The following is a 19,818-nucleotide window of genomic DNA, read 5'->3' as shown; positions in this document are numbered from 1 at the left end:
CTACTCGTGTGTCCTTTACTAACAACAAGTGTGCTCTGCTTCCTTTATTTTCTCCTTTTGTAGACTTTTGCAGGTGTGCAACTGTCTTGCAAGCAGTGGGCAAGCTTTTGTTTCACCTGATTACATATTTCTTTCATGAACTACGTACAGTTTGTAACACTAAGGAGCACACCACATTTAAAAGTACTATTACGGTGTGCAAATGCTTTGCAAAATGTCATCTTTACTTAAGCTGAGGATAATTATTTGAGTTTCACATCTGTGTAGGAAAGATCCTGCTCCAAATACAGAACTTTGGAATACATTTCATTATACCTAACATGCAATAAAAATGAAGAGATTGTGTGCCTATAAAACAGAAAGACTTTTCTGTGCTTCTCAAAGATAATTATATATAATTTAACATATATAGAATATAATTATAAGCTGGGTGTTTAATTTCAAATCTGAAGTGATAAAACCCCACACAGTTTTGAAGTGAATAATTTGTGTAAGTTTGCAGTCTTTTCTAACCACTTCTTTGGAACACCATTGCATCATGTTTTATCATCCTTTGCACAAAGGAATTAAGTCGGGTTTATTGAAAGCATAGGGGACTGTTTACCTCAAACAAAATCGCAAGACAGTATATATGAATAATGTCTGAGTTTAAATACACAAACCATTGTTAATTACCCATTCCTGGATGATTATCAGAAGCAAAAAAGAAATAAAAAATGGCTGTTTTCATACACGAAATGCTTATAACACAAACGTCAAGTGAGAGTAGTATAAGAGTGCCTCCAAGTGGCACCTATCTAAATTCCATTTGGAAGGGAAAAAAAAAAAGTTAAAACATAGGCTGCTTAAGGAATTAGTCTGCAAAAACAAGCCAAACAAACCCTATCAATTTTTCCTCTTAGTCCATTCCATCAACTACATCATTAGAAATATTCATGTGTACTGGTTAATGGGACTTGCTGCATGTCATTGCAAAGCCCTGAGAGAAGCCTATTTAATCTAAATAGTGCTCTCGGAGAAATATCTTTACTTACTACATTTGCTACCGTTGTTCTTAAATTTATTCTAACGGTTAAGAAAACCTTCCTGGCATGGGTGATCTGTGCGGTGGCAGTGCTGGAAGGAGCCGAAGGGCCCGCAGGCTTGCTAGCGGCGAGTGGGGAGCTCTGCGGGTACCGCCTTTCCCGCAGGAACGAGAGGAGCGTGCTGCGTTCCCTGCCTCCGGCGTTGGATGGGACAGAGAAGCACTTTAATATCTAACTTGCTTCATTCTGAAACTCATCGAAATTGCTAGAAATTCCGGCTAAAACATACAAAAATAAGTACTGTTTTCTGTTACGGTAGCAAACTTATGAAGCTGATGGTCTCAGGAGGTTGTGGAGATGGACGAATCAGCATGATGAAAAGGGAATTAAAGAAATTAATGGATAACAGGTTAGTAAATAATATCCTGAAGGAAGAGACCAGGCAGAGATGTCTGTGCTAATATCCCTCCTCCAGCAGACAAGGATGTGGGAGTGGACTGCAGATCGCGGCACGTCACGCAAGCTCTCCCAGGCGGCATCTCCCCCAGTGCTATTACAGACAGAATCGGGACTGGATGGATCGTGGGTCTGACCCAGCAGAGCCTTTCTTATGGGGTATCATCCTCTACTAAGAATGTATTTTCAAGAAAATTGATGACAGCGTACTTTACGTGTTTTTTTTCTCCCTACTAGAAAATCTGTAACTATAGTCCTGAAGTTTTAACCACCAAAGATGAAAATCACTTGCATAGAGGAGATTTTATGTGAAATTTCTGAATATTACAAAACTATTAACAGGAACAAACCTCCAAGTTCCATGACCTTCATGTTAGTTTTTTATATAGGTGTCTGAAGTCATTGTGTCCTTTTTAAGAAGGAAATAACTTGATATCAAGGAGAAAGAAAGAAACCTACTTGTCAAAGAAACCTACTAATTTAAAAAATCTGTTATGACTGACAGGTTACATCACCCACAACTAATATGCAGTTACTTGATGGCATACTTCACAGTTTACAGATAGATTCAAAGAAATCAGGAAACTGGTTCGTTCTTTTTAGGCAAGTAGTATAGCATATATTCAGCTTTTCTTTGAGTTTAGTAATCTGCTTGTTAAGCTAGAAAGCTGGCTGGTATGTGCAAGAAAAATAGAAAATATGAAGTTTGCACTCATGTCAGTTTGTATTTTGCAGAGGTCTGTATAAAAGAAGATAGCTTCTCCACCAGTAGTGCCTTACTATTTAAAGACATCTATTTCTACAAACCGTTCTACATGTTTAAGAGAGAGGACTTAAGTTCAGACATGAGCTGAATAACACCAGGGGTGTGTAGTCTGCATCTTGAGTTACCTTTGCTTGGAAGGAGTGATGATGATACTTGTAAATATTTTCTGTATGTACGTTAAGACTGTTGTTTTGCAGCTTTTTAAAGGCAAACCCTGTTTGGGTCTCTTCAAGTTTTATGTGTAGAATAGGTTAGTGGTGTTTCAATAGTGAGTTGCAGCTTAGTAATCCTTGAAATGGCTGTGGGATAGAGGAAGGAGCTTTGCCAGAGACCAGCCTGAAGGAAAAAAAGATTTAAAAGAGCAGCTAAAAAGAAGGGGAAATCTGGGAAAACATATTGGGGCAAACTATCTGACAAGAAAAGAAAATGCTGAATGAGAAAAAAACTGAGAGAATTTACTCAGATTACAATATGTGGCTTAGCCAGCCTGTACTCCAGATCTTCATAGAAAACTTGAACCAAGCTGAAGATGGGAAGGCAGATGTGAGCTATGCAGGAGCTGAAGGTCTCCTGAAGGTATGCTGGTCATTAAGCGGAGCAGAAAACATGTTTTGAGAGAAGCTTGGTCAAGTAAAGCAGAATCAGTGAAAGAGATTAAAAACTGCTGCACCAAACTGGTGTGAAAAGATACGGGGAGCTCTGTCTTTGCAGGAGCTGGACGGCATGGGGAGAGGGACGGGTTGGCAGGGGCTTGGAGGAAGTGGAAATTCAAAGGAAACTATACTATCAAGTTGGACAAAGCTTGGCTGGTTGGCACGGAGCTTCAAAGGCATGTGCCAAAGAGCAATTTTGCGAGTTTGTAGGGATAATGGATCGGTTGAAGCTGTGCAATACCCTGCTAATATGGTTATAAATAAAAAAAATACTAATGAAACACATTCACCAGGTATGAACCCAACATGGTTTCTGAGAATCAGCTAATATGAGTTAAGATATTCATCTTAGAGGAGAAAAAGATAAGAAACTGGAACTGAGGATGTGTGAAGAAGCTCAAAATGCTGGGAGCAAGCTGAAGATGTTTTCCCTTCTCCGCTGGGGTTTTCACTTTCCTCCAAGTACTGCTTTAGCACTCTTATCAGAGATGAGTCTTGGGACTCTTGCAGATATTGGAAAAAATGTATTATTCACCACTGGCCTGGAGAATGCTGCCCCAAATGACAGGAATTTTAAAACTTTTTTCACAGCAGAAATGTTGGTAGACTCGTACTTTTACCTGTGCCTCTCTCAGTTCCTTAAAACACTCTTGCAAATTTTTTTCCCTATGTTTAAACTTCACTTTTTGTTTCTTTTTTTTTAATACAGAGACTTTTTCTTCTCTAGGAGCACTAGAGACCACCTGCCAACAAGTAAGAAATAACTGTGCTATATTATCAATATACCACATGTATTTTTCAGGAAAGTGCAAGCAAATATAAGTTGCTTAGTGACTGCATTCTTTATGAAGAAGTGTTCAGTCTAACAAAAAAAGGAAAAAGTAGGTTCCATACTTACTCAGCTAAGACATCTTTCCAAAATTTGTTCAGTAAAAATATAGCCATATATCAACAGATGAGTGCATAAAGGCGAACTCAAATTATGCATAAACTTGGAGCAAAGTAGAGAGCTACATGCCAAGAATGATGCAGGTAGGTATTTTGTAAGGACCATTTCACTTACTTTATTAATTGTGAAATCAGTTTTTCTTTTCTTTTTTTTTCTTACTCTCAAGACACCTCTCAGAAGTGTCACAAGCATGGGATGAAGCCAGAAGACAATGAACAGGGTCTTCATCACTGCTGCTCTTGGGTGTGTGTGTAGTGAGATGAGGTCACTAATTGGATCAACAGAAGAGATTTTTAAAACAGTTCACACATGCGGAGCGCACACCGGAGCAATAACTGTGGCATCGCTGACAGCTGGGTCATGGCAATGGCTTGACGTTTCAGCCCAACCCCTTCAGCAGAACGAACCGTAAGAACTTTGGGCCACATTCAGCACGGCTGATTTAAGAAGATATGATTTATGCCGCCATCCGCTCTTGTCTCAGTGTGCCTTGGAAGATGACAAGAGTCTTCTGCTGGAGCACTGTCTAATTAATATTGCTGCAGGAAGAGAGGGAAGCTGTTATCCCGCGGTCGGAAACCAGAGGGAAGGCAGGACACCCGTGCTGAAGCATCTGGTTTGAAGCGATCGGATGTGTGCCCACCGACCGGCTGCTGCGCACGCGGGCAGCTCCCGCTGCTTCGCTTCGCTTCGCTTCCCTCCCGCGCCAGGCCTGCGAAATAGCCACAGCCTCCTTATTCCGCTTTCTGCCAGCATCTCTGCGCTGCCTTAACGCGATCCTCGGTTTTGTTCTTTTTATCGCCTCACAAAGAACAAAAAAGTGAAGAGATTTTGGGATGGTTGCACTTCATCTCCAGGCGCTGAGGAGATTACGCCTCTGGCTTTTAAATCGCTTGATTTCAAAAGATTATCTGTTAACTACCTATATCGCTACGATCTTATCAAAAAGCAATTGTTCAGAAATGCTTTAGAAGGCATTAATTCAGAATTAGGTAACTCTTTAGAGAACATTTCAAACGCACAAGTATATTACGAGTTTAATTTTTGGAAGAAAATTAATCTTTCGTAGTTCATAGTTTTGTGCAAGTACTGCGTGTAGCTCTTCTGAAAGCAAATTGTTAAACGGCGTTGCCAGCATGATTCAGCATCAGTTAGGAATGGCACCATTGCCAAAAAAAGTGAGTCAGGCTCAAGCAGGCGTTAAAATTACAGGCGAGATGCGTCCATCCACTGATTATGAGGCACCATTTGAAAGTACGAAACATGACAAGTCGTCTGAGTCAGAGCCACGTTTTGTTCCCCAGGCAAATAGAAATGTAATGGTTTAGTTAAAAGTATGAAGCTTTAAAAATAGATAGGCTCTTCCTTAGGTGGTATAAACAAATAGTGGTCCCTAATGCTTCATGTTGTTAAGCAGCTAGGTTCACAGATACAATAAGGGCTAACGTGGATGTGCAGGAAATAACAACAACAAATTGCCTGCAATTTTCAGCTGAAACGGTGACATCTTCTGCAGCCAGGATTATTCCTCCATTTTTTTCCTGAAAAAGGAGATATTTTAACTGTCACTTAAAATATACGTCTGATTTTTTTTTCTTTCCTTGTCTGCTCAGCCCTTTTTCTGCACGCCTGGCGAGGTCAGCTCTGCTCTTCGGGGGGCGAGTTTCAGCACTGGAACCAGACTGGTTGGTCATCTTTTTCCTTTTTGTAAGAATTTCTGATATTTTAAGAATTTCCATTTTTTTGTCCCAGGTCTGTAGAACAGAAAATCTTCAGAAAGCGTCTACCTAAGGAGTAGAGCTCCACCACAATAATTCAGTTAAAAATCATATATGTCTGCACTTCCCTCACCTTTCCATATTTTCTCTGCTTTGCCTTTGTGCTTGTGATCATCTGCTCCTACTATTTGTGTCTATATTTATTTGTGTGAGCATATTTTGCTGCATATAGCTCGCACAGCCCTAAGCGATGCCCCCCGAAAGGCAGCAGCAGAGGTTTCGGTTGCTGCGATGAGTCGCGTTCACCAGTGTGGATGGACGGGTTGGTCTTACTATGTTGCCATGGCAATTTTCAGAGGTGTGAATGTGACTTAATAGTGTCATCCTGGAGTCCTATAAATCTAAAGTAATGCCTGCCAAACTATTACGTTCTGAAAATTCCATACCGAGGGAGTTAATAAAATTGATATGTGTGCAAATGGCATTTCTAAGTTGCACATTACCAATAGTGTGCTCGGACCCACTCCAATAAAAATCAGTTACAAAACTCTCATTGACTCCGGGGCACTGAAGATGAGGCCCAACATCTAGCTGTGATTAAGTATGCAGTCTTGACAATTCGATGAAGAAAAGATAAAAAGCAATGATCTTATAGAGAACAAAGCTTCACCTCTATTTATCAACAAATGCATCCAAAATCTTCTATCATTAAATTATACATCAATAATATTACAAAATAGAAAGGAAAGAAAAGCAAGCGTCAAGCTAAAATCTTTGATGTAAAATCTTGCACAAGGTGATGAAAAGCAAAGCCCGATATAGCTGTCCAATAAAATCTGCTAGATGTATAAAATATCATATGAACACTTTCTGTACAATACAGCTTTCTAATTTATGTAAACCATTTATTATTTAGCTTGTGACAATTAAGGATGGTTAAATGATCTTTAGCAAAAATATGAAGTATTACAAAACTACTGTAGTTTTAATATATTGCTGTTATAAGGCCAAAAGTTTGGTAAGGTTTTAAAAACATGCTCAATCTCTGTCAATTGTAATGTAGATGCAAATTACTTTCTTCGTTTAGAAACCAATAATGTTATGGGCCACCGTTGTGAAAGACGGACATTATTAAGTGCACAACACATTAGGCTGCAACGTCTCTGGGGTCTGCTTCTATTTCTTTAGCAATAGATCTGTTTCCAGGGAGCCCGACCAAGCAGCAAGTAGGGGAAAGAAAGGCATTTTGTTACGACTTACTCTTTTCTTCATTAATATGATCTATCCTCTCATCTATTCATCTCATATCGGTGTAATCCTGTAAATTTTAGAGGAATTGCTTGTGCGTGGTTTTCAAGGAGGGGAGATCGCTGTCTGTTCTCCCCCTCCCATAGATAAGGGGTTTTACTCTTTGTTAGTCTCTTTGGAATAACACATTTATCCGCATTGTGCGGGGCTTTTAAAGTTAATATTCTGAAACTAAGGCGTTTCAGTGCTCGCCTTCCTCTCGATGGTGTTTTATGAAGCTGCTGGTGCTCACCTGTGTGCTGCCCAGCACAGCCGGGTCCCTGAGCTACATTGGGGCACACTTACATGCTTCAGGTAGAGGAAGAAGGCGAATAGCTGGGACTGTAGCTTAACTGTAGCCTTATGGATAGAAAAAGCTATTCATGTTCTTTCAGCATGTGTCCTGTTCCTTCTCTGGTGATTGCGAACCTCAGCCCCTCTCTGCTTCTTGCAGAAGGATGGGAGACGGTTTCTACTAGCTATCCTGAAGCAAAGCAGATCAGCATAGCAAAGTTAAAGCAATGAAAATAACAGTACAGACAGAAAAAAATATTGCATGATGGATTCTAATGTCCTGTGTTTCCGCATTAATCACAGTATTGATTTTAACAGGGATGACTTCTCAGCCTACTGACTGTAGTTGCTTTTTGTCTGTTTTATTTTACTGCGACTGATTAGTATCTGTCCTTATATGTCCAGTGCCGAACCAGCCTCTGGAGAGAGTGCTTTCAAAAGGATTTTTATTTTTTTTCCTCTGTAAAAGAATTACTTGGAGAGATAAGATATGGTACATGGCTCAACTGCAGTTATTAGGTCTAGTGTTCTGTTTAGGTTATTGGATTATTACTGCAAATTTTAAAAAAGATATATACTGATTTTATGAGGAGGCCTATTGCACTGCATGGCCATAAACCATAGATGACTGCAGTTCAAACCGTTTTGAAAACATCTTGCAGGAAAATATCAAGTTGCAGTTTATGTAGTCCACAAAAGTAAGAAAGCTACACAAGAAAAACAACATTTAACAAGTCTGAAGGTGGAGCTAAGACCTGGTGCTGACAAACCGAATAAGTAACTCTCATGATTAGCATGCACCACATCAAGAGTTATTTAACTGTACTAGTTGTTTAATATATATTTCTGATAGGTAAACCCTGAGTAGTCAGCTTGTGCTCTCCAAAGGTTTGGTTGCACCTTTTGCTCTGTCTCCTGGATATTTCTCCACTCCCTGTGTCCTGCTGCCCTGTGGCAACGCAGGCTCTCCCCGATCCCCTTCGGCAGGTGCCGTGGCACCGATGCATCCCAGCGATGCAGAGTCTCTGCATCATTTCCGTCGCCCCGGTTCATTTTCGAGCTTAAGAGCCTTGTTGATACAAACATGAGATTTACTCTGAGGCACATCAGGTTTCACGGAAACCTCTCATACCTGCAACACAGGAGATCCGCACGTGCCTTCAGTTGGCGCTGCCCTTGATTGACCTGGCTTCTAACTTTGCATCTCTGTCCGTATTTAGCATGGGCTGTGACTACAAAAGTGCTTCACGCATGAACTACTACCGTGTCACGTGCATTACGATACGAATCACTGCAGCTCACTGCAGCGCTGGACTTGTGTGACGTATCTTCTCGTTCCTGCGGCTGCCCATCCTCGTTAGATCTGCTGCTGCCTAATCACCAGGCTAAATATTCCTGCCAAGGTGCCTTGCCTTCCCTGGACTGGTACTTTCACCCCTGGAAAACTCTTTTTTTTGAGCTAATGTGCAATTCTCATTCGATCAGGGGTGGCTGGGCTTGACTTTGTAACCTCGTGAATGCAGTAAAATCACCAGAGTAATGCTTCATGACACACAGGGCTGAAAATATATTTTAAGATTTTCAGGACTGTTACTTTCTCAATTTCAAATTTATCAGACAATTAAAATAATTAAATATTCAGTCTCCGTTTAACTTAGCAGAAATGGCGGGCCTACTTAACAGACTTTATTAAGCTCATGGGTCAGAATTAATTTGTTAGAACTACTTAATGCAAGAGATACTGTCCTATATTACATCTATTTAGTGCTAGCCTACAAAGAAACCACATCCCAGATTTCTAATTCAATGCTCACCCGTCTTTAGAACATTGTTTCAATCCATTTTGCTGAGTAAATTTGACTGTGGCAAAATCAAATAACAAAGACAAATTAGTTGCATCTTCTGTTAATCATTGATTATAAATTAGACATGCTAGCTCAACTGAAATGTCTCTGAGGATGTGAATATTAGAGTTAATTGTTTAATTTAGAAAAGAGCTCGAAAGTTTGTTTCCATTTGTCCTGGCTGTAATCCTTTGAGATTAATGTATTTGGACTCTCTCTTGTGCTTGGTAAGTGACGCTGTCTTTCAAATACTGAATCTCTTAGATGGACTGCTGTTTAGAGAATAGCCGACACCTGGAAATCCAATGTATTTGTTTCACTGCAATGTTGACTCTCATTTATTGGCACATTTTCCGTGGTTGTACTTCTTGCATAGGAAAATTGCACAGTTTATGAAAGTTTGTAGAGCTACTTAATAGGACCCGATTTGAGTAATGAAGTCCAAGTTTAAGTCCAGTCAAGTCTAATCTATTAAAATTAAGCTTTTGCTTAAGAATTTTCCTGGGAAAGAAAGATGACTAACTAACTATCAGTCAATAGAAAAATACTTAAGCTCCAATACTACTTAAAGACATTTCAGTTGTTTACTTCAACCATCTTAAACATCCTACACAGGAAAATTATCCTTTAATTTGGTGCCCGCATAATGCCTAGCACAATAGAAATGAGGTCTTTGGCTGATAATCCTGGGAACTATTGCTTTATTAATAAGTAATTTAAAAGTGTTGTTATTATGACATGACTTCCTATAGCTCCCTCTTCAAAGGCTCGGAGTCAGGCTTCCTCCAGGCTGCTCATTACTGGGGGAAGGCAGTGGGACTCTTGGAAACAGTGCTGAAGGCATGCTGAGCATTCATCCTTAATATTTTAAAGCAGGAATGATAGTCAACTCTGAAAAAACCCGTGGAGGGACTGTAAGGCAAAGATACAGTGATGGCTTTGTTGACTCGAGCTCAGTCAGGGAAAGCAGAGATGTGTGTCAAGATGAGGACCATTGCCAATTCAGTGCTGATCTGTCGGAGCAACCCTCTCCTCATTCAGCTCGTACGAGAAAATTCTCCGAGGAATTTTATTAAGAGCAGTTATGTCTGTGAATCCCAGAGGAATAAAGTGAAAAAGGTCATGGAGCCCAGAAAGGAGAACAGGCAGCAGCGAGCATCAAGGATATTATTTAAATGCTGTTCCCTTTGGTAAATAGCAGAATTTTCCCCTTTCTCTCTGCTCTCTATGGCAATGTTTAGAGGGGTTTCCATAGTAAGCTGACATGTCTTCTGAGTGTGCTGGCCTGCCAGGAGGCATCATTTCTAACTTTTGACAGGTTGCATCTCTATAAATGCCATATATTCTTTAAACAGCTGTATAATCAGGACGAGGGACATTTGGAGAATCATATATCCTACTGCATTGCTCGAGTCAAGTACTACTCATCAAAACAGGGGGAGGGTCGCTGTTGTTTTTGAGAAATACAACGAACCAGTGATTTCACAAAAGCAGCTGATTCTGTTCATTGGCTTGACGTATCATTGAGGATTTTTCAAATTGTTTTTCTGTTTTGCAAGATATATCTTCAGTTTTAAAAGTGCCTCTTGGTCTGAGTCTGTGATATAAAGAAAGACATTGAAGCTAAATTGTCTATATTTTTATTAAGTTATTCACAATTTTGTAATGATTTAAAAATTTATTAGGGAAAAAAGATGTCAATGCAATCAAATACCTTTGTTTCACACAGCATATTTTAAAGGAATTAAAATTAAACTAATTTGCAGACATTCCTCTTTTTTTTCATTGCTTTCCCTTTTCATTCCTCTTCTCCTGACAGTTGTATTCTGCATCCTGAAAAACTGGCTAATCTTAAATTCCAGAATATATTGATACCAGAGTAAATCACCATGACGGCACCAGAAACCGGTGCTGTACGTAGCTGTCAGTTAACCAAGTTTAATCTAGTACTATACTAACATAATACACTCCAACAAATGAAATTTCCTATAATATGTATCAGTTCACGTTGATCTAGGGAAAGAAAATAATCTTTCGACATTTAGCTCAAGTTGAAAGTCCATGGGGGATGAACTCCTAATGTCTTTTAGTAATTGTGAAAACCTTGTATTTAAACTGTAGAGAAAGTCTTGCCACTAGTGCGGGGTTGACCAGACATGGAGGGAGCAGCAAAGGCGATACCAGTAGCACCAGTGAGCCGGTGTGCTGGTGCGGGTGTCCCCTGGGTGGCAGGGATGTGCGTGGTGGCCGGGAGCCCCTGGTGACAGTGAGGCCAGCTGCAATCAATAGCGCTCTCTAAAAATGCTGATATTGAGGTTCCTGGGCAGAGAGCATTTAAGTGCATTATTTAAACGATTTCATCCTTTCAGGAGATGCTTAAAATCCAAGTAAAGTAAGTGCATGTTTAACTCTGTGCTCAGATGCTTTCTGAGCTGGCGCCTAAACCTGGGGGGGGAAAAATTAAACAGTGCTTCTAATGGCAAAAAATACTGTCTTAATGAAATCAATATAAGCATTTATCTTGCCATTTCAAATTAGGATAATGATTAGAATGAACAAGCAACTTTCTAAAGTGTAACCTCTCAGTGCAGTGATAAATTGGACAGGCTTCAGAATATCTGGTCAGCCTTCTTGGTGATTTATGAATGTCAAAGGCTTAATAATAGGAAAAAAAAATCAGTTGATGCTTTCCATCTCACTGTTCATGTTTGCTGTGCTTTGTGTTTTAAAATAACCTGTGGAAGTATTAGTGTCAGTATTATAAAACACTGGACTAAATACAGAGATAAACCTATCTCCATGTAATTTATTTCTGGCTAATTTCCACGCAAGTTACTCCAACTCAGAACCCCATAAAGCTTTCTTACCGCAATACACATACATCTCTGTTGTATCATTATACACGTGCTCCTTCAGTCTTACATTTCCCTTTGATGCTGTAAACATCTCTGACAACAGTGAAGGTGTAAGTGACATCACATTAAAAAATAATTTAAGGGAGAAATGATATGGTAACTGGCAGAGATAGTGTAGGAGATGCAGCTCTCACCAGCCTCAAACACATAACTCGATAAGCTGGATTTTGCCCAGGCTGTGAACAATGCAAATACATAGTTAATGTGGAAGATAACCCTGCATTTGTGATAGATCCTCATTCCTGAAGAGTATTTGAAGTAAACCGAGAGGTTTGATACTGCTGTTTTCTGGAAACACAACATCTCTCAACTTCTGGAGGAATCCTTCAGTGGTAGTTATGGACTCCATCAATATTAATATGGTGTTAAGCAACATGTAAATTACGTTCAACCTACTAAACCACATTATTGGAAGAGAAAGCAAAAAAATTAAAACTGGATTATCTGTTTATAAACCTTGAAAAGATGGGAAACATTTTTATTTCATGCTTTTATTTTTTAATCTAGCATCAGAGAAGGCTTAGTTGGGGTCATTTTCACCTGCTGTAAAATTTGACTAGTTAATAGTTCTCCATGTAGATTGGAAAATATTGGTAGAATAAGGCTAAACTCTGGAATGAAAAATTATGTAATCATATATGAGAAAGGTGTGAGACATTTTAATCTTTGCAATGTAAATGCTGCAAGATCAGCACCAAAGTGGGGGTTAAATCTGGTGGCAGTGTATCTCCTTTCCTCCTCCTTAAATTTTGAGGATTTTACATAAAGTTTGTATTCCTTTTTAAATATTCCTAGTAACCTAAAATGCTCTGCCACACTTGTCCTTATCATGAACTAAGATTAATTCTATAGTCTCGTGAAGATTGGCTGCATCTAATCATGCCACAGTGTAACAGGTCTGCATAAAAGTGTCATTCTCATTTTTCCCCACAAAGTTTAAGCTGATCCCTCCATCCTCAGTAAATTAGACACTAAAGCCTTCAGGAAATCAAACTGAATAATCAAACACTTTATAAAAAATGCATCCTAGTAAGTCAGCCTATGTTATCAGCTTGGAAAAAAAGCAGTATGAAAACGCTCAGACAATAATGATTTTCATGAATATAAACATTAATGCTAACTTCAGCCTCATTGTACTTCTTCTGAGATGTTTAAACCCTTTTACTAGATTAGATTTTCTTCAAACCTTTTTGACAAATGGTACTTTGCAAGAAAAAAAAAAAGCAGGTTGATGAATGTTTATGAATGAACAGATTATGAGCGCGGAATGATGTTGGCTCATGTCAAAGCTATCTGTAGCAGGCACACTTGTAAATATTGCAATCCCATCACCGTCACTAGTAAAACGTCCCAAAAAACAGAGTGAGTCCAAATCTCACAACCCCTGCTTGCACTCCTTTGCCTTAAACCAGACAAAGAGCAAGACATAATCTTGGGCAAGGCTTTTTAGCTCACTTGTGAACAGAGGAATCTTTCTGTAATTTTTTTAGAAAATCAGAAAGAGTACAAAGTATCTAGAGTTTTAGATGGTGATTTATAAAAAAAGAATATTCTACCTACCTCTTCAGCAGCACAAAATGTCATTTAAGAAGTCTTATTTGCCCTCTATGTCATGTTTTATTGAAGCATAACAGTTTACTATCCCTACCAGGAAAAGGCTAAAACTATTTATAGAATTTACAGTAGACTTAACACATATGTGTTCCTGTATGTGACGTTTTCAGGCGACCCATCCCACAGTAGCCTTTGCTGATCTGTGGGTAACAACTATGAGCAAGTGACATGGCACTTTAATTTGCCTTTTCACTTCCAATATTCAGTGGTGGTGACCAGCATTTAAAAGGGAAAAAAAAGTCATGTATGAGTCATGAGCTGGAAGTTCCTTCTTAGCGTAGGCTTTAATTTCTCCATGCTTATTCAAGCCAAATTCCCAAAGGTGTCCACAGAAGATTATCCTCAGTGAGGATCTAAAGCTGCAGTGAATATGCCCGTATGCGGTATTCAATCTTGCATTAACTTTAATGCAGCATTTTGTAGAAAAGTTTTTTGCTGGATATTGTTTCGTTAATGTGATGAAACATTAATTTAATAGTTCACTCTTCAAAATTTGTTTTACAACTCTTTCTTCTCTAAAAAAAATATTTTGCCACTTTGCAGGGGCAAAGTCATATGAAACTTGGAGCGAATACTGCGGTATACTGTTCGAATACATTTAAGATGCCCAAATATCGTTTGCCATCAAATGAGTATTGGTAAATGTTGCTCAAAAACCACTGATTTTACAACTGAGGAGAGTGGTAGAAATATAAGAGTTGGTTTCTAATATATTTTTTGTTGTACCTAACAGCACTTTCAGACATCTGTGAAGCAACTTGTTATAGCAATAACACCAACGACAAACTCAAAGTGAATGGGTGCACCATAAAAGTACTAATAAAGCTCCCCTGTATTCATTAATGAACCTTGTAATAGACCAGTAAGAAGACAATTTGCTCTTTCTTTCATGCAAATAGTTCTGTTAATGGAGCAAAGAGAACAATGAAAATGTAAAAGGTACACTAAAACACTCTGATGAATATATGGGCTGAAGTGGTGTCTCTGTGGCTAGAATATTGAAAGAAAATAATTAATACCCTCCGTGTTACCATTGCTCTGGCTCAGTTCAGCACTTGGTCTGGATAGTTTTAGGCATTTGGCAAAAAGGTTACATTGTCAAAAACAATTGTTTCCACAGTTATTGTATGGCTACAGAAATGATTTGAGGATGATTATAGACGGAAACATATGCATAGTGCAAATGGGACTTAAATCCACTCAGTTCAGTAGATTTGTACCACCTGGTAACAGCGTAGGACTTGGCATGATCTTTCCCTGTTGACTGAGGATGTGTTCACCATGTATTTCAGATTCTCCGGGAATTTAACTTAGATATTTTAATTATACCGAGTTAGGAGCTTGGACGGATAGTGTACAGGAAAGACAGGTACCTCAACACAGTGATTCAAAGTACCTCCATGACACACCAAAAATTAAACCCTATGAAAAAGATTGATCCTATGCTTAGAGGTTTCAGTGTAAGTGTGAAGGCTGACATGGAACATCCAAATCTCTAATCCAGCAGATCATTACAGCCTGTGCTACCTTGAATATCATTTTAAGTACTCATTTTGAGTGTTCTCGTTGTGAATTTATTAGTTGTGAAAAGGAAGCTTATTGCAGAAGTTATATCTGTGTTTTATATATTAACATATGCCCCAACCTGAAACTGGATTTGTATACATAATGTTAAGCTCCTCAGTTTTAATAGCACTATTTGTATACTTAAAATTCCGCACTGAATTTAGGATGTAGCCAAATCAGGCTCAAATAAACAAATCAAAGTCCAGGTTCTTTGTGACTGCAGGTGGGTTTGGATCAGGGCCTATGCTGTCATAATCACTCAAACATCTTGAAATATTTGAGAGTATCGTTAAGCATAGAAGTTAAATAAAATTGATTTTTGTAGTGCTTCTAGTCTTGTACTATTATATGTTTTGTGAATAATCAGCTCATTGAGATATACCATTATCGGAAGGAACCACATGCAGCTAAAGCACTCAAACTATGATAGTTTAATCACTTTAATGTTGAAAACCCACAAAAATGCTGTGCAGAAAACTAAGTCACTTTGCTCCGGCACTTCCTTCCAGGGGATCAATAATGAAGCGCTGATGGTTCCCTGACGGAGCCGTCTCATCTGCTTATTCTCCAGCGGGGCTCAATACAGCATGGGAGCTGAGAAAAAGCCACTCCATTGCCCTGGAAATGTAGCATCCAGTGATCTCAGGCTACTTGGAGAAATAAAAAAGCTCAGTAATTCATATTTTTCTGTATCATTTTCCCTTTTGTAGTGTCATGGACTCTGTTTGAGGGTCTTCTTTGTGTCCTTGAGGAGCAACACCTCCTACAAGGGCTTGTCACGCACAGGCTTGAGGCTTTCCTCACTGTGCACATTTCAAGGATATGTTCAGAGCTATAGGAACACCTTTTCTTCCTCCGCCTTTGTAGATTATAACACAACCTACTAGGAAAAAAACCCAACCAAACAAGCTTTCTACTTTTTTTTATTAATTATTATGTTCTTTGCCCTAGAAAGAAAAGCCCTACAGAAATATTATCACTTTCTATTATATCTGGTGGTTCTTAGAGTGATTTCTGCAGACTCCTATTACAGTTTCATAGTGTCCTATTGATTTTGCTTCTCTTAAGGGCTTTCCCACAAAAAGATTGTATACAATATAAAGCAGAATAAAAGAAATTGCTAAGCACTAAGAATTATTATTCTCTGTGTTTACTGTTGTATGAACTATTTGGAAAAAGAAGGCTGAGGCAGTGCTTATGGCTACTGGGATTTGTAGTTTGTGCTGTGTAAATGTATGCTGACCTCCAACTGTTTCAGATGGTAAAATCAATAACAAGAAATCCACCCATCATTTATTATCCCGAAATTGTTATGCAGGGTATATATTAAGAGAGAACATTTCATCTACAGAGTGTACTGCGTCATGTTGCATATCCATACTTTTTCGAGAGCACCTATCATATCAGCGTGGATATTATATTACTCTAGCATAATAGCATTGCACTGGCAATCCAAATTCGATATTTTTTTCTTATAGGTTATATTTATGACCAAAATAGCCACAATTTTCTTCACGTAAAATATGAAGTGTAATCCAATCTTGCTCTTCCCGACAGAAGAGTATTGTAATTCCATTCAGTCTTCAGCCATTCTTTAAAAGGACAAATGATGGAATTTGGGAAAAAAATGTGGCCAATTCTTGCAAAAATAAAGCCGGCCAATGATTTCTCAGTTACAAAAATGATTATAGAATTGTAACAAATATCAGAGCCACCCCTTCAAGCTTTCTTAATCACATGAGTAATTCTTACTTAAGTAAACTATCTCACTGAATTTGGATTAGCATCAGTCTTGGATGCAGTGGGGATAATTTTTTAAGGGTATCTTTTGTAACACAATCTTGCTAGATAAGGACTTTTGGAAATATTTTTCTGTTGTTATTGGTATTGGTTATTATTAAATATGAAACTTAAACTTCCCAAATGCCTCATGGATTTAGGTTTGATTGTGATACTGTTGACTTGTCTATAAAACTCAGATTGACATCAGTGACACAGAAAAAGCCTATTATAGGAGTTTGGATTCTGAAAATTTGTGAACATCTAAAATTCTAAATAAGACCAGTGAATGTCCTCCACAGACCCAGGACCTCTAATAATCACACAATAACCAAATAATTCAAAATAAGTAGATACTTTTGAAAATGTTGTTTTGAGTACCTAGCAAAAGTTTCTGGCAATAGTCCCTTGGGTATCACATGAAACCCTCATTAAATACTTCCATGATTCACGTGACTTTGCAACTTTTATGCAGCTAAGAAATGGAATGTGCAATGGCAATTGAATAACACACTGAAATAGTGTATTAAAATACCAGAAAAAGAAAAATATAGTCTTTTAAGTGAAAGCAAGTGTTACATTTATCTAAAAACTTCAAAATTTAAACCACTGTGGGTATTAAAAACATGATGATGTGCAGAAAAGTTGGCTTTTCAATTCCTCAGAAAAAGGAGGTGCAGACAATTTAGTTTCAAACAGACTTCAGTATCCAGGGAAAGAAAGAAAAAAGCAGAGTGGAGTAATAACAGAATGACCTCATTTACCAAGATAGAAATGAACTGTTTACACTTTGATGTAAAGAATCTCCTCCTTCCTTCAAATGAGGACATATTTTGTATTTCCAGGTTTATGGAGACATCAAAGTATAAGGCATGAAGAAAATTCAGGTATTACCTAACAGAAAAATTTGACAGCTTCATAAAAAGAGCTCCTGATCCAAAAAGTTAAGCTTCGTTTAGAATACTTTCTCAAAAATATTATTGTCTTTTGACTATTAGTGTCTGAGGATCTCATCACACCCTGCAAGTAAGGCACAACTCAGTGCAAGCATCAGAGCCAGCAAGATGACATTGCTATGGATTACACTTGCTTCCTTCATCTCCCTTTACTTTTTTCTTTTTTTAATTGACTAATAGAATACATGTTATAACCAAACTGGTATAAAAGGTCAGAGGATGAATTAGGCTTCTCTTGGGAAACTTTACCATGTGTCCTTGCAGCTTTTAAGGACAATTCCACTATGTTTAAAAAAATAGACAGCAAACCTGGGCATCAACCATTTATTTTCAGTTGAATCTGCCTCCTTGGCTTGTCCTCCACAACACAACAGGAAACCCAGGCTGCCGCTAGCTTACAAAGAAACCCTGATAAATAATGTTTGCTGAATCTGCTTGTTGTAAATGGGCAATGTGTAATGAATAAACTGTACACAAAGCGAAACCTTTAGAAATGAAGATTAAAATATGGCCTAAGGTTAATGATGTATTATCCGAAGTTTCTTTTCTTCCATCGAGGCATATCTTGGCTTACATACACTGTAGTTATTGAAGTTATAATAGCAGAAAATATTTCTGTACAGGAATTATTGCCAATATTTGAATTTACAGAGAATATAAAATATAACAAGTAATTTAAAACTCATTAAAATTATCTTACTAGTTATTTCTTTAACAAAAGGATTGGACTGGATTAATTATATCATGACCAAACGCAGGGAGGCCAGTGGAATGTTTTGCTGACGTTGTCCTTTAGAGTTATACTGTGACTCTTGACTTCTGCTGCTCTCTATTCATTCTCTTCAAGTTTTTACTTTGAATTGTTTGTTTCATTTATATATGTAAAAATAAGTAACAAGGATATATGTAAAAATAAGTAAGAACAAATTCGTGGTTACTACAATACTTTGTAGGACAGAGGTATGAGAAAAGCAACACTTTCATTTATTGATGGTGGTATTGTTCACAGCAGGATTGCTTCTTGCCGTATGAAGATCCACATGGACTGCTGAATTTGGCCCACAGCTTGCATCGGAGCTCGCTCTTCTGGATTTGTGCGATACGAGGAATTCTGAGAACATCAACAATTCTGCAGAACGTGAGCATCTTTCCTAATGGGTCTTGCTGTAACACCTGAATTAAAAAAGAAAGGTGAAATAAAAGGCTATAATAGGAAGTCTTGGGGTTTTTACTGTAGATGCTGGTTCTCTGGCACAAGGAATGCAAACATGGTTTGAATGTAAAGGGAAGCAGGGGTTTCTGCAGAAGCAGAGGTCCCAGGCGGTGCCGGGAAGCCAGCCCAGTCTGGGCGCCCGCTGCGGCTGTCCGCAGCCCATGTCGTAACTTGGAGCTGCAAACTTCTGCCTTTGCAATGCCAAAGAGCTTATTTTTGGAGCATCAAAGTCTTTTCATGTTGTTACCCACCTTGTTATTCAAAAAGTTCCCAAATCTTAAACCTATTTTTTAACCCAAAATGTTAAAAAGAGTGAGAAAAAGATGAGCTACACATCCGCTTTCACAAACAACCAAAGCAACAGAGATGAGTCAGTGCTGAAGTCTTGTAATTTTCTGCTATGCAATAAATTATTACCTTAGCCTCCACTGGAAAAGAGGGACACAGTTAACTAAGAGTGCTTCAGAAAAATAATGCCTCCTGCCTTTTTGCTGCATAAGGATAGATACAGCTAGGTTAGGTGAGTCATAGTAAATTTTGGAAAATTTTCTTAAATATTCTCTTAAAAGTAAGTAGTTTACAAAAGATTCCAACTACGTGAATAAGTAAATTGTCACAATAAAATGCCATTAACTGTATTAAAATCCAAATGGAAAAGAGAAGGTAAGGCTGTTATTATTCAGATATAAGTTTAGAAAAACAGAATTTGTAAAAGTGAAATAATCTGCCAGTAGGAGTGGTAATTTATAGTTGCTTCAAAAGCCTAAGAAAATTTCCCATGGT

At 38.3% G+C, this 19,818-nt stretch overlaps 1 long non-coding RNA gene across 5 annotated transcripts in view; it reads left to right on the top strand.

Moving 5' to 3' along the window:
• LOC112997453 (uncharacterized) overlaps positions 1–19,038 on the top strand; it is a 33,765-nt gene extending 14,727 nt beyond the window's left edge. For 2 of the 5 annotated variants that reach the window (XR_010389914.1, XR_010389915.1), the window contains exons 2-3: positions 4,016–5,534; positions 18,835–19,038. This is a non-coding gene — a long non-coding RNA (uncharacterized LOC112997453). Of the gene's footprint in view, positions 1–4,015; positions 5,557–18,834 lie in introns of all 5 variants that reach the window. The other 3 variants (XR_010389916.1, XR_010389917.1, XR_010389913.1) reach the window with 3 other exon arrangements.
• The last annotated feature ends 780 nt before the right edge of the window (positions 19,039–19,818 follow it).

Source organism: Dromaius novaehollandiae, chromosome 7 (genome assembly GCF_036370855.1).
Source record: "Dromaius novaehollandiae isolate bDroNov1 chromosome 7, bDroNov1.hap1, whole genome shotgun sequence".
NCBI classification, from domain to species: Eukaryota; Metazoa; Chordata; class Aves; order Casuariiformes; family Dromaiidae; genus Dromaius; species Dromaius novaehollandiae.
This window is presented reverse-complemented; position numbering and strand designations above follow the sequence as displayed.